We start from the raw sequence: 11,058 nt of genomic DNA, 5'->3' as shown, positions 1-11,058 counted from the left end.
TTTCAACAAAGTTTGATGAATGAGATTTAAGAATTCGTGAATAAACGGAATTAAACGTATCTTTGAGAAAAGGTTTAAAAACGTGAAAAAATACTACATATGAAATGAATGTTGATCAAAAGAGCTCACCTATTTCTGAGAATGGCTGGAATTTATATTTAAAGAGATAACAAAGGATGCATTATTATGAAACAGGTGTAGCCTGATGTTGGAGAGAAAGAGGGAGAGAAGGAAGTAGAAAGAAAAGAAGAGAGAAAAGAAAGAAACAACTGAAAGAGGAAGCACAGCACCAGCTCATCACTGGAAGTAGTAAAATTCAGAATGAAAATACTCAAATTGGATCAGTAAAATCGAAGATGAACTTGGATCATATAAGCTGAATATATAAGAAAAAAAAACTGATAGAACTGGAGGACAGAGAATAAATCTAACAGATGAGTAGTAAATTCTTGAAGAAGGCAGACGATACGTATACACATGAGATCGGAAGCTGAGAAGGCTCCTGGAACTCAACAGAGACAGAGACCAACACGGAAAGAAAAGGAAACAAACATTGAAAAGAAACACCTCTCAAAAAGAAAAGGGACATTGCTAGTTTGCAAGTCAAAAACTGAGGTTACCCACAAGACAGACTGGAGAGGCTTTTTTGTCCCTTCACACTTAAATGACCAAAGCCAGAAAAACAATGAAACACCATTTGAAGGGGAAAGAATGCCTTTCATTCACAAAGGCAAAATTAACTCAGTAGTTTACTTATTCAATGAACAAAAAAAATAATTCTCTCCCCCTCTCTCTCAATACTTACACAGCTCTAAGGAAATGAGGAAGGTTTCTGGGTGAACAGTGAGGGGCAGCGACCCAGAGGCCTGCAGGATAAGGAATCACCCAAGGAACGAGATGGAGTCAGTGTGTGGAAAGGGATGGTGGGGGAAAGGCTGCAAATGCACATGGCGGAAAAACTACATTAAGGACCTTATGACTCTACCCTGAAGGCATGGGGGGACTACTGAAATGTTTCAGCCAAGAGAATAGTGCAACAGGTTTGCATTTTCAAAACTCCTCTGAATGAAGAGGGAGAATGAATCAAAGACGAGTAGAGGTGGGTGGGGGAGCAATGAGTAAAGAGGTTGTTGTAGTTGTTCAGACAAGAAACGAAGACAGCCTTGGTGGTGGTGACGAGTGTAGGCAGAAGCAAATGTACTTGAGAGATATTTAAGATGCAGGCAACAGGCAAACAAGGAATGGAAGAGCTGGAAGTTGAAGGTGTCATTGATGCTTCTATTGGAGCAAGTGGATTGGGGAATTCAGAGGAAGGGGCAGGTTTGGGGGAAATTTGGGGGACGTACCTGTAGGCGGGTGGCAGGATCTGTGGATTTCAGCTGGAGGTACAGATTTGGGTGACTTTGGTATGAAGAAGGGGATTATGTCCCAGGAGTAGATGCAGGTGACTGGAGTGTGTATATAGAATGGATTGCAACTAAAAGGTGTTTTCAGAATAGCTATTTTAGAACAGTTATAAGTCAAGAACCTTTTTTCATCAATATGGTAACTTTTTTCATGCTGGAGGATGCAATGGCCATGAATCAATAGCTGGTGAAAAATAAGTAAATAATAAATATTAAGGAGACTGTTGTTGCTGATAGAGCTAACTCACTGGAGCTACTATTAGACTAAAACAATTTTAAGTCAAAAAACTGAAGGAGAAAAATAGAGATGTTTTAGAATTTTAGGTTAAAATGAATGAAAGGAAAAGGGGGAATCCCACAGTGATGATAGTTTTTTTTTTTTTTAATTTTTTTGTTTGTTTATTTTTGAGAGTGAGAGGGACAGGGCATGAGTGGGGGAGGGGCAGTTAGAGAGGGAGACACAGAGTCCAAAGCAGGTTCCAGGCTCTGAGCTGTCAGCACAGAACTCTATGTGGGGCTCAAAGCCACAGACCGTGAGATCATGACCTAAGTCAACGTCAGTGGCCCAACTGACTGAGCCACCCAGGTGCTCCGTGGATAGTTTTTATCTGCCCTAAAAAATAGTCCAAAGATATTAATGATAAATATAGTCAAATATAGCATTGCAAATGATTATCAAGTGTTTTACAGTAATAACTGTATGTGTCCATGAGGGGTCACCTTAGCTTATGAGCCAGAGAGAGAAAGTGAAATGTCAGATTCTAGTGTAACCCTACTATATGTTAGATATACACAAACCAGAGCAGGGACTTGTGCAAAGTGTTATCGATGTCCTCATTTTACAGACAGGAAACTGAGACTTGTGAGGCAATGAGATTGGATGACATTCTTGATTTTAAGCCCAATGACTTTTTCACTGTTTATTGTTTTTATAAGAACCACACAATATAACAAAAGACAGATCAAGTGTAGTCATAATTATCACACTCTTGTGCAATTAGCATTGGGAGTACCATCCGCACATAGTAGGCCTTCAAATGGACTTTTTCCACATGATTGAATTAATTGACTGATTAGCCGATTAATTAAAACAATAAATGTAAATGCTTAAAATTGCTGTCATTAAAAGAAACATCAAAATCAAATACATAATTCAATACAGGAGGCACACTTAAAAGAAATATATATATGTATATGTAGTATATATTGATATATGTGTATATATTGTGCATAATATGTGTACATATATTTGTGTGTGTGTGTATATATATATATATATATATATATGTAGTAAGACAAAAGCATGGGGAAAGAGATATTGAAATAGAAAAAAAAAGAAAGAAGGATTTAAATGATTAAAAACAGTACATAGAAAACACCATATAAGAAAATGTGAAGTGACATAAGATAGGCCATTGTATGGGGTGCCTGGCTCGCTCAGTTGGAAGGTCATGATCTCAAGGTTGTGAGTTTGAGCCCCATGTTGGGTATAGAGATTACTTAAATAAAACTTTAAAAAGGCATGCCGTTATATAATGACAAAACACAGACTAATAAAGGCACAAGAATTCTGAAAATATGAAATACTTCTAAGAAAAAAAATCTGAACTTGCAAGTGGAAAGGACACAGTACCACTAGAGTAGAAGATTTAGGCTTCATGTTTTCTTCCTATATATCAAATCAAGTGGACAAATAAAGACATTGAGAATGGTGAAAGGAAAAATTGATGGTGGAATTAATACATTCCTGTTTATATATCCTCAGGATAATTAAAAACCGATCACAAAATAATTTCACAAAGAAAATCTCAATAAACTTTAAATCCCCAAAGTACAATTCATTAAAACTATACTAAATGGACTTCAAACTACTTAATATCTCAGAATTTATGTATATATATTATATATATTATATATAATATATATAATATATATTATATATAACATTATATATTATATATTATATATTATTATATATATTATATTATATATATTATATATTATATATATTATATTATATATATTATATATAATATTATTTATATATCATATATTATATATATAATATATATTCTATATATTATATATTATATATATTATATATGTATATATTATATATAATATATATTATATATACAATATATATATATAATACATATATGTGAATTATATAATCAGCTTAAGAGTAATTGAGAAAATAATAGTGAAAAATCTATATAGAAAAAAACAGGTACAAGTTCTAACAAAGCAGAATTTAGACATCTTCCCATTACATTTTCTTATTCTAAAAAATGATAGACATAATATCCAATCGTAAGATCTTAGAAGAAAGTGAAAACAATAAGCCCAAACAGGTTAAATAGAGAGAAATAATAAAGACAAGGCAGGTATGAGTAAATTATGAATGCAAAATGGAATAACGATAAATAAATTCAAGCGCCGATTCTTTCAAAAGATGAATATGTTAACAGAAACTTCTGGCATATGTAACTAGAAAGGAAAACCAGGTAACAAAATTAGAAATGAGGCAATAAAGATAACAATAAAGATAAGTGTGATATCACAACAGAAATGCAAGTGTGGGTGTGGACAGTTCTGAACGCTTATGAAATGAATGACTCCATTCAAAACTCAAACTCTGACAATGAGCATGGGAAATCTTGAAAAAGTCAATACATGGAGAAGAGATTAAAAACTGTCAAATGATAGTACTCGTCTCCCACCAACACCAAAAGGCAAAGAGAACCAACACATTAAGCGAGAGAAAATTCTCGTTATATAGAATTCTGTGTTTGTGAACACAGAAAAATATGGCAAGTGACCTAATTTAATCTACATGACAAATATAGTTTAACTTAATCTCAATACAATTCTCATCCCAAACAGGAGAAAGGTAACAGAAAACTTATAAATACAGCTGTGAAATTTTGAAATAAAGAGCAGTGTGAGTAACTCAGCGGTGCTTTAAACAAATAACAGTCCACGGTCGGTCAGTTTATCCCTGGGATGCAAAGGAATTTGAAACTAAGAACTAAGAGTGTAATTGCTGAAAAATTACTAATGAAATACTTCTCACCTGTAGGCTAAATAAGAAAAAAAACCCTCACATCATTCTTTTTAAATATAGCAAAAAAAGAATTTGATGACATTTATCATCAAACTAAAACACTTTTTTTAATTGGAGAAGTGTATTTTCTTAATATGATAAAGAGAACCAATTAAAAATTTAAATAATGAATATTGATAGACATTGTCCAGGAGTGAGCTCAAAATAATCAGATCTGCCTAGGGTCAGAGAGTCTACGGTGCTGCTTAAATACTTTAACAAATGAACAAAATGCTCTACTGCAGGTGGGACTGGCCTCTGATAAATACTGATAAGTATTTACCTGTGAAGTGCATGTAAAGGGAGGGAAGGGTGCTCACTTTGGGCCAAGGAATTGTGTTTGGCCAGAGTTATGTCCATCCTATTCTATGGCAGAGACAGTAACCTACCAGGTAGTCCTTTCCCTTTCTCTGTCAAATGAGCAAGACCCAGTTTTTAGCTGGACACACTGCTGCTGAATAAAAAGATTACATCTTCCAGGCTCCATTGTAGCAACTAGATGTGGTCATGGACCTAAGTTGTGGCCAGGGAGCTCTGAAGCTTCTGGATATTCTCATTAAGTTAGAGGTGGTGTACGTTCTTTCCGGCTTCTTCCTTCCTGCCAGCTTGGAATGAGGTTCTGATGGCTGGTGCCCCAACAACCATTTTGGAGCATGCAGATCGAGTCATATTCTTCAACTGAGGTTGAAGCAGAAAGCTGTTCTATCAGGGAAGAAGCCTGGGCTTGAGCACTGTGAATCTGTGAAACCAGTGGTGTTAGCCATGGTTTTCTGAGTCTCTAGTTCTCACACTGGAATCTTATTCTAAATGATAGCATTCTCAAGAAATAATATTGAATTGACTTTACTATACAAGCAAATAAATGATCTAGGTCCTGAAGTCTGGACCATTACAATTCTAGCTTAGTTAATTTTTAAAGCAGTAGAAACTTAATATCCACATTAGCTAATTAAAAACTAATCCTCTTTGGGTGCCTGGGTGGCTCAGTTGTTAAGCATCTGTCTTGGGCTCACGGTTATGATCTCACGGTTCACGAGTTCGAGTCTCACATTGGGTGAGCTCGTGTCCTGCTTTGGGTGAGAATGAACCCCACTTCGGGTGAGCCCCACTTCTCTCTCACGTTTTACCTCTCTCTCTCACTCTCTCTGCCCCTTGTGGGATTCTCTCTCTCTCCCTCCCTCTTTCTTGCTGCACCTTGCTCACTTGTGCCCTCTCTCTCTCTCAACAAAATAAAACAAAACAAAACAAAACAAAACAAAACAAGACAAAACAAAACAACGAATCCTCTTTATACTTTTCAAAGTACTTGCAAAATCAGATAACGTAATACGATAATTTGCTGTGAGGAACTTTTGGCTATAAACAAGTTAAAAGCAAGGAATGTCCATTAAGATGATGGCTGAGGCTTAGGTGTTTTTTTTTTTAATAGATATAAAATATCATATAAATGTACTATATACGTATACACACTATGTTTAACTAAATGCATATTGAACATACAAAATAAATTGTATTCTTTTGTACCAACAAAAAAAGTAATCAGAAGTTATACAAGGATCTCAGTGACAATAGTATTAAATCCCTAATAAATGGCATAATAAAAGGTACGAGTGAGCGACTTGCGTAAAGAAATCTTTAATGGGAAACATACGACACATGGAGAAATGGCCTAGAATAGGTGATATTAATGAGATAATACAGTAGTGTTAATTTGTCCCAAGGTCACACATAGGCTAGAGCAATTGCACTTGAAATTCCAGGTTATTTTAGAAAAAGAACAAAAATAATTCACAGCTTCATTCTGACACATAAATGGGTGTGACTCTTAAAAATGTCATTTACAAAAAGAAGCCAGTCCTATGAAATATGAAACCATACTATAAAACCACAGCAGTAACAAGAGATAAGATTGGAATGCTAACAAATAAAATAGTTCAGTGGAACAGGGTAGAAGCCTGTAAATTCAATATAAACACTTAGTATGTAATAAAATATCATAAGCAAAAAGGAAATGAAGTATTTAATAAATAGTGAGAGGGAGGAGAATTGCTTTCCTTATTCCTTCCTTCCTACCTATAGACCAAGACTAATCTCCATAAGGAAAAAAATTAAGCTGAAAAATCAATGAAAATTAGGTAAAAATAAAATAGAATCTCAGATATCTGGAAGGATGAGAACTTTCTAAACATTGAAGCAACTGAAGAAAATACAAAGTAATAGATTGCAAAAAAAATTTTCAAAATGGCTCCACAATGAAACTATAGAAGCTAAATGTAAAGCAGCCTGTTATAAAATATATTTGTGTCAAAAATGACAAACTGTAGTATTATTTATAGTATAGAAAGATTTCAATCAGTTTTGTAAGGGTAGCATTAAGATTTCAATAACTAGGGGCGCCTGGGTGGCGCAGTCGGTTAGGCGTCCGACTTCAGCCAGGTCACGATCTCGCGGTCTGTGAGTTCGAGCCCCGCGTCGGGCTCTGGGCTGATGGCTCGGAGCCTGGAGCCTGTTTCCGATTCTGTGTCTCCCTCTCTCTCTGCCCCTCCCCTGTTCATGCTCTGTCTCTTTCTGTCCCAAAAATAAATAAACGTTGAAAAAAAAAATTAAAAAAAAAAAAGATTTCAATAACTATATGGATCAAACCCTCACCCTGACAATTGAAATATCAATAAATACATATCATTTGTTTTAAAAATGTTTAAATTAGCTGGTAATAAAAATGCAAATAAAAGTACCACTTATTTTTATTAAGTAAGAATTAAATAATCTAATAGCAGATGGTGAGATTTTTAGTAAAATTGGTAAATAATACTTGTTGGAATTAGGAGAAGTTAGTAAACTCATTTGGAAACCAATCTGGCAATAAATTCAGAACGTACAAAATGTTCATACTCTGACACAGTACAACCACTCTTGTGAATTAATTCGAAAGAAAAATTAGAAAGCAAACTATGGCATATGGAGAAACATGTTCACTGAAGCATCATTTAAAATAGCACACACAGGGGTGCCTGGGTGGCTCCATCAAGCCTCCGACTCTTGATTTGGGCTCAGGTCATGATCTCAGGGTTCATGAGATGGAGCCCCGCGTTGGGGTCTGCACTGACGGTGCGGAGCCTGCTTGGGCTTCTCTCTCTCTCTCCCTCTCTCTCTGTCCCTCCCCCCGTGCCCTCTCTCTCTCAAAATAAATAAATAAAATTTAAAAAATAGCGTGCACACGCACAGAAATCCGTAAGGGGGAAAAAAAAGGAACCAAGCCACAACCATTACAAATTATGGGAGATATTATGCAACAACAGAGAAAAGTTTTAGTCGATAAGACTAAATTTAAAAAGCACATCATAAAATTGCATAATAGCTGTAGTTACAGCTATAATAAAATGAGGACAGGAGTCCCCCTCCCCCCCCCGCCCCAAAGTAAGAAGAAATTATAAGAGTAGTATTATGCTGAAATTATGGGTCATTTTTCCTTATTAAAGCGTTATTTAATTTTGTTAAGAAAACCATTTTGATCAGTATGGGTGTGTGGTGTGTGTGTAGGCATATAGCATAGTGGTTAGTAATTATGTGACCTCAAACAGTTTACTGGAGATTTTTAAGCGTCAGTTTGCCATTTGTAAAAAGGAGATAATAATAGGATCCACTTCACAGAGTTGTTACGAGAGTTGAGTGAGGTCATGTGTGTAAAACATGAAGTATGAGGGCCTGGCGTGGAGGAAAAGCTCACTGGTGTTGTGGGAAGTAACTGACTTCGGAAATCGAGATGTTGGCAATGGCCGTGTTGCCGTATCCCTCTTCGTTTATCTTCAGTGGTTCCTCCACTTTTCTCAGAAAAGTGTTCAAATTTCAGTCTTGACAGTCAAAGGCTGCCATCATTCTGCCCATCCTGTCCAATTTCATGTTCACTTCCCCAAACTGAGTTCTTTGCTCTAGTCAGGCCAATCCAAGGTGTTTATGCACAGTGACGTCAACCCTCAGCTGCTCAACAAACACCTTCCGACAAACAGTCGCGCTCAGGCACTATTCAGGTGCTGCGGGTACATCTACACTCTAGAAGAGGGAGGCAGACAACAAGACACATAAACAACCAGAGGAATTAGAAACTTTCCAAGTCTCTAGTCAGGCTGAGATTCTGTGGATCTGCACTGTTACGGTTGTATGGGTTGTTAATGGCAAGTGGGGCCAACTCTGGCTGGTCATCACCTGTGCTGCACCTGTTGTTAAATAGTTTAAATATCACACCTGTTGTTCAATTTTAAAATACTACACAGGAAAAGTAGGAGCAGGTCCACACTTTGGTTTGGTTATTGCTACTGTTAAAAACATTTCTCCAGTCCTCAGCACCAACCCCAAACCTTACCATCCTTCAAAGCTCGACAGAAACGCAACCCTCTGCAAGATCCCTCCTCCAGCCATCTGTCCCACTCACTTCTCCTCTCCCTGACATTATTATCTGGTTCTATTCCTATTTCTTTCTTTTCTTTCTTTTCTTTTCTTTCTTTTCTTTTCTTTTCTTTTCTTTTCTTTTCTTTCTTTCTTTCTTTCTTTCTTTCTTTCTTTCTCTTAAATTTTTTAATGTTTATTTATTTTTGAAGGAAAGAGAGACAAGAGCGGGAGCAGAGGAGGGGCAAAGAGGGAGGGAGACACAGGATCCGAAATGGGCTCCAGGCTCGGAGCTGTCAGCACGGAGCCCGACGCGGGGCTCAGACTCACAAGCTGTGAGATCATGATCTGAGATAAAGTCAGACGCCTAACCGACTGAGCCACCCAGGCGCCCCATGTTTCTGTTCCTATTTCTGTAACTTGACAGGAAGATCCTCTCGACAGGAACATGTTGTTGTTGTCAATAGTCAGTTGGTGGGTGGTTGTTTATCTTCTCTTAAGAATTTCTCACAATAACTGTCACAGTTGGAACATACGATATAAGATACACATCCTCTAAATAGTATTTGAATCGGTGGAACATTTTAACTAAGAAAAGGCCACTTATTTGTCATCATTCCAGTTGACTTCAAGAAGACGTATTAAAATTGCTCCGTCAAGAACTCCCAAAGGAGAGTTTCTGAAGTTATTTTCCCTGTGCCACTTCCATTAGTGACCAGTTCTGAGAGCGAACTGGTGCCTCGATTTATGCCCTGAGCAGAAACGGTGACAAATACAGTCATATGGTTACGGTACGTTAGGTGATTTTTTCTTACAACAAGGGCATTTAAAACAAACCAGTATGGGAACAACATCTGAAATCTTGGAACTGTCTTGCCTGATCCAAGTGCCTTCTTTCTAAGATGGTAGTCTGTTGCCAATATCTAGACATCCAACTCAGGAAGAAATGTAAGACATCAAGGTTTGGAGAGAGCATATAACTTAGAGAAGAGGCTGTATCCCCACTTTGAAAGTGCCCGGTTAAACAGAAATCGGCCAGCGTTCTGCTAGCACTGACCCATCTCTGTATTAGCTACCCAGATTAATGTCAGATCATACCCCAGGAATTGTTCAGGAAGCCCCTCTGTACAAAATAATTGCAGATGTTGGCATCCAGAGTGAAGTCCCATTGTTTACAGATTAGCTTCTCTTCCTGTGCGAAGGAGGAGACAATGATCTGAAACAACTCAGTCTCTGGGGGAAAAGGAGTTCATGTATTTTCACACGAAAAAAGCGTTTGTCAAACGAGAGATCCCAGGTCCCATACTCCATCTTGCGAGCAGGGGCCTGCAGCCACACTAGAAGGAGGTGGCTGATGTCTGCTCCAGACCCATGAATGGCTACTTTCATTGCGAATCTTTCCCAAGTGAATGGAATGGCTTTTTATCTATGATGAAGAATTCGTTTTACCAAACCGTAGCTCCGCTAATCTCAACTACATCACCTGGTGTAATTTATGCAGGTGGATGAAGAAACCTACTTGTTTCCAGGGAAGGGCACCAATCAGCAAACTGCCTAACTGCAGGGAATCATCGGAGAGCATTTGATATAATCAAAAAATGAATACACCTCGAAAGAGGTTTAATCTTTTACTGCAAATGTCAAGTTGCCCTAGTAATCAGCACGCCTTAATTGTGAGATTTCAGCCTCTTAAAAATGTTCAGATTGTGACTTTTAAAGGTGAGGAAAGGGAGCTTTTTTGTTGTTTAAGGGAAGTTTGCTTATTTTACTCTGTTTACATCGAACGTAATAGCCTTGAACCATTTCCCATAGATCCATTTGGTACGTGGGCAGTTGGCTTTCCAGGGGATAAATGTCTGTGTGTGTGTATGTATGTATGTCTAGGGATGTGTACGTGTGTGTGTTATACTATGTATGTATAATAACTTATACATAACATAAATTCGCAAAATTTTTCTGGAAGAATGTGTCTCTGAAATACATTTTCTTTGAGTTTGAGTCAACTTTCTCCTTCTTGTCTCTGTACACCAATGATCAGGCCAAGTGGTTTTTCGGTTAGTTGTTTGTCTGAGATTCTCATTCTAGATATAAATAGGATATTACTTCTACATCGTTTAATCCAATGGTTTAGAGGCTTGAATAATAATAGTCTCATGTGTATCT

This window comes from Felis catus, chromosome D2, assembly GCF_018350175.1.
Source record: "Felis catus isolate Fca126 chromosome D2, F.catus_Fca126_mat1.0, whole genome shotgun sequence".
Classification (NCBI taxonomy): domain Eukaryota; kingdom Metazoa; phylum Chordata; class Mammalia; order Carnivora; family Felidae; genus Felis; species Felis catus.
This window is presented reverse-complemented; position numbering follows the sequence as displayed.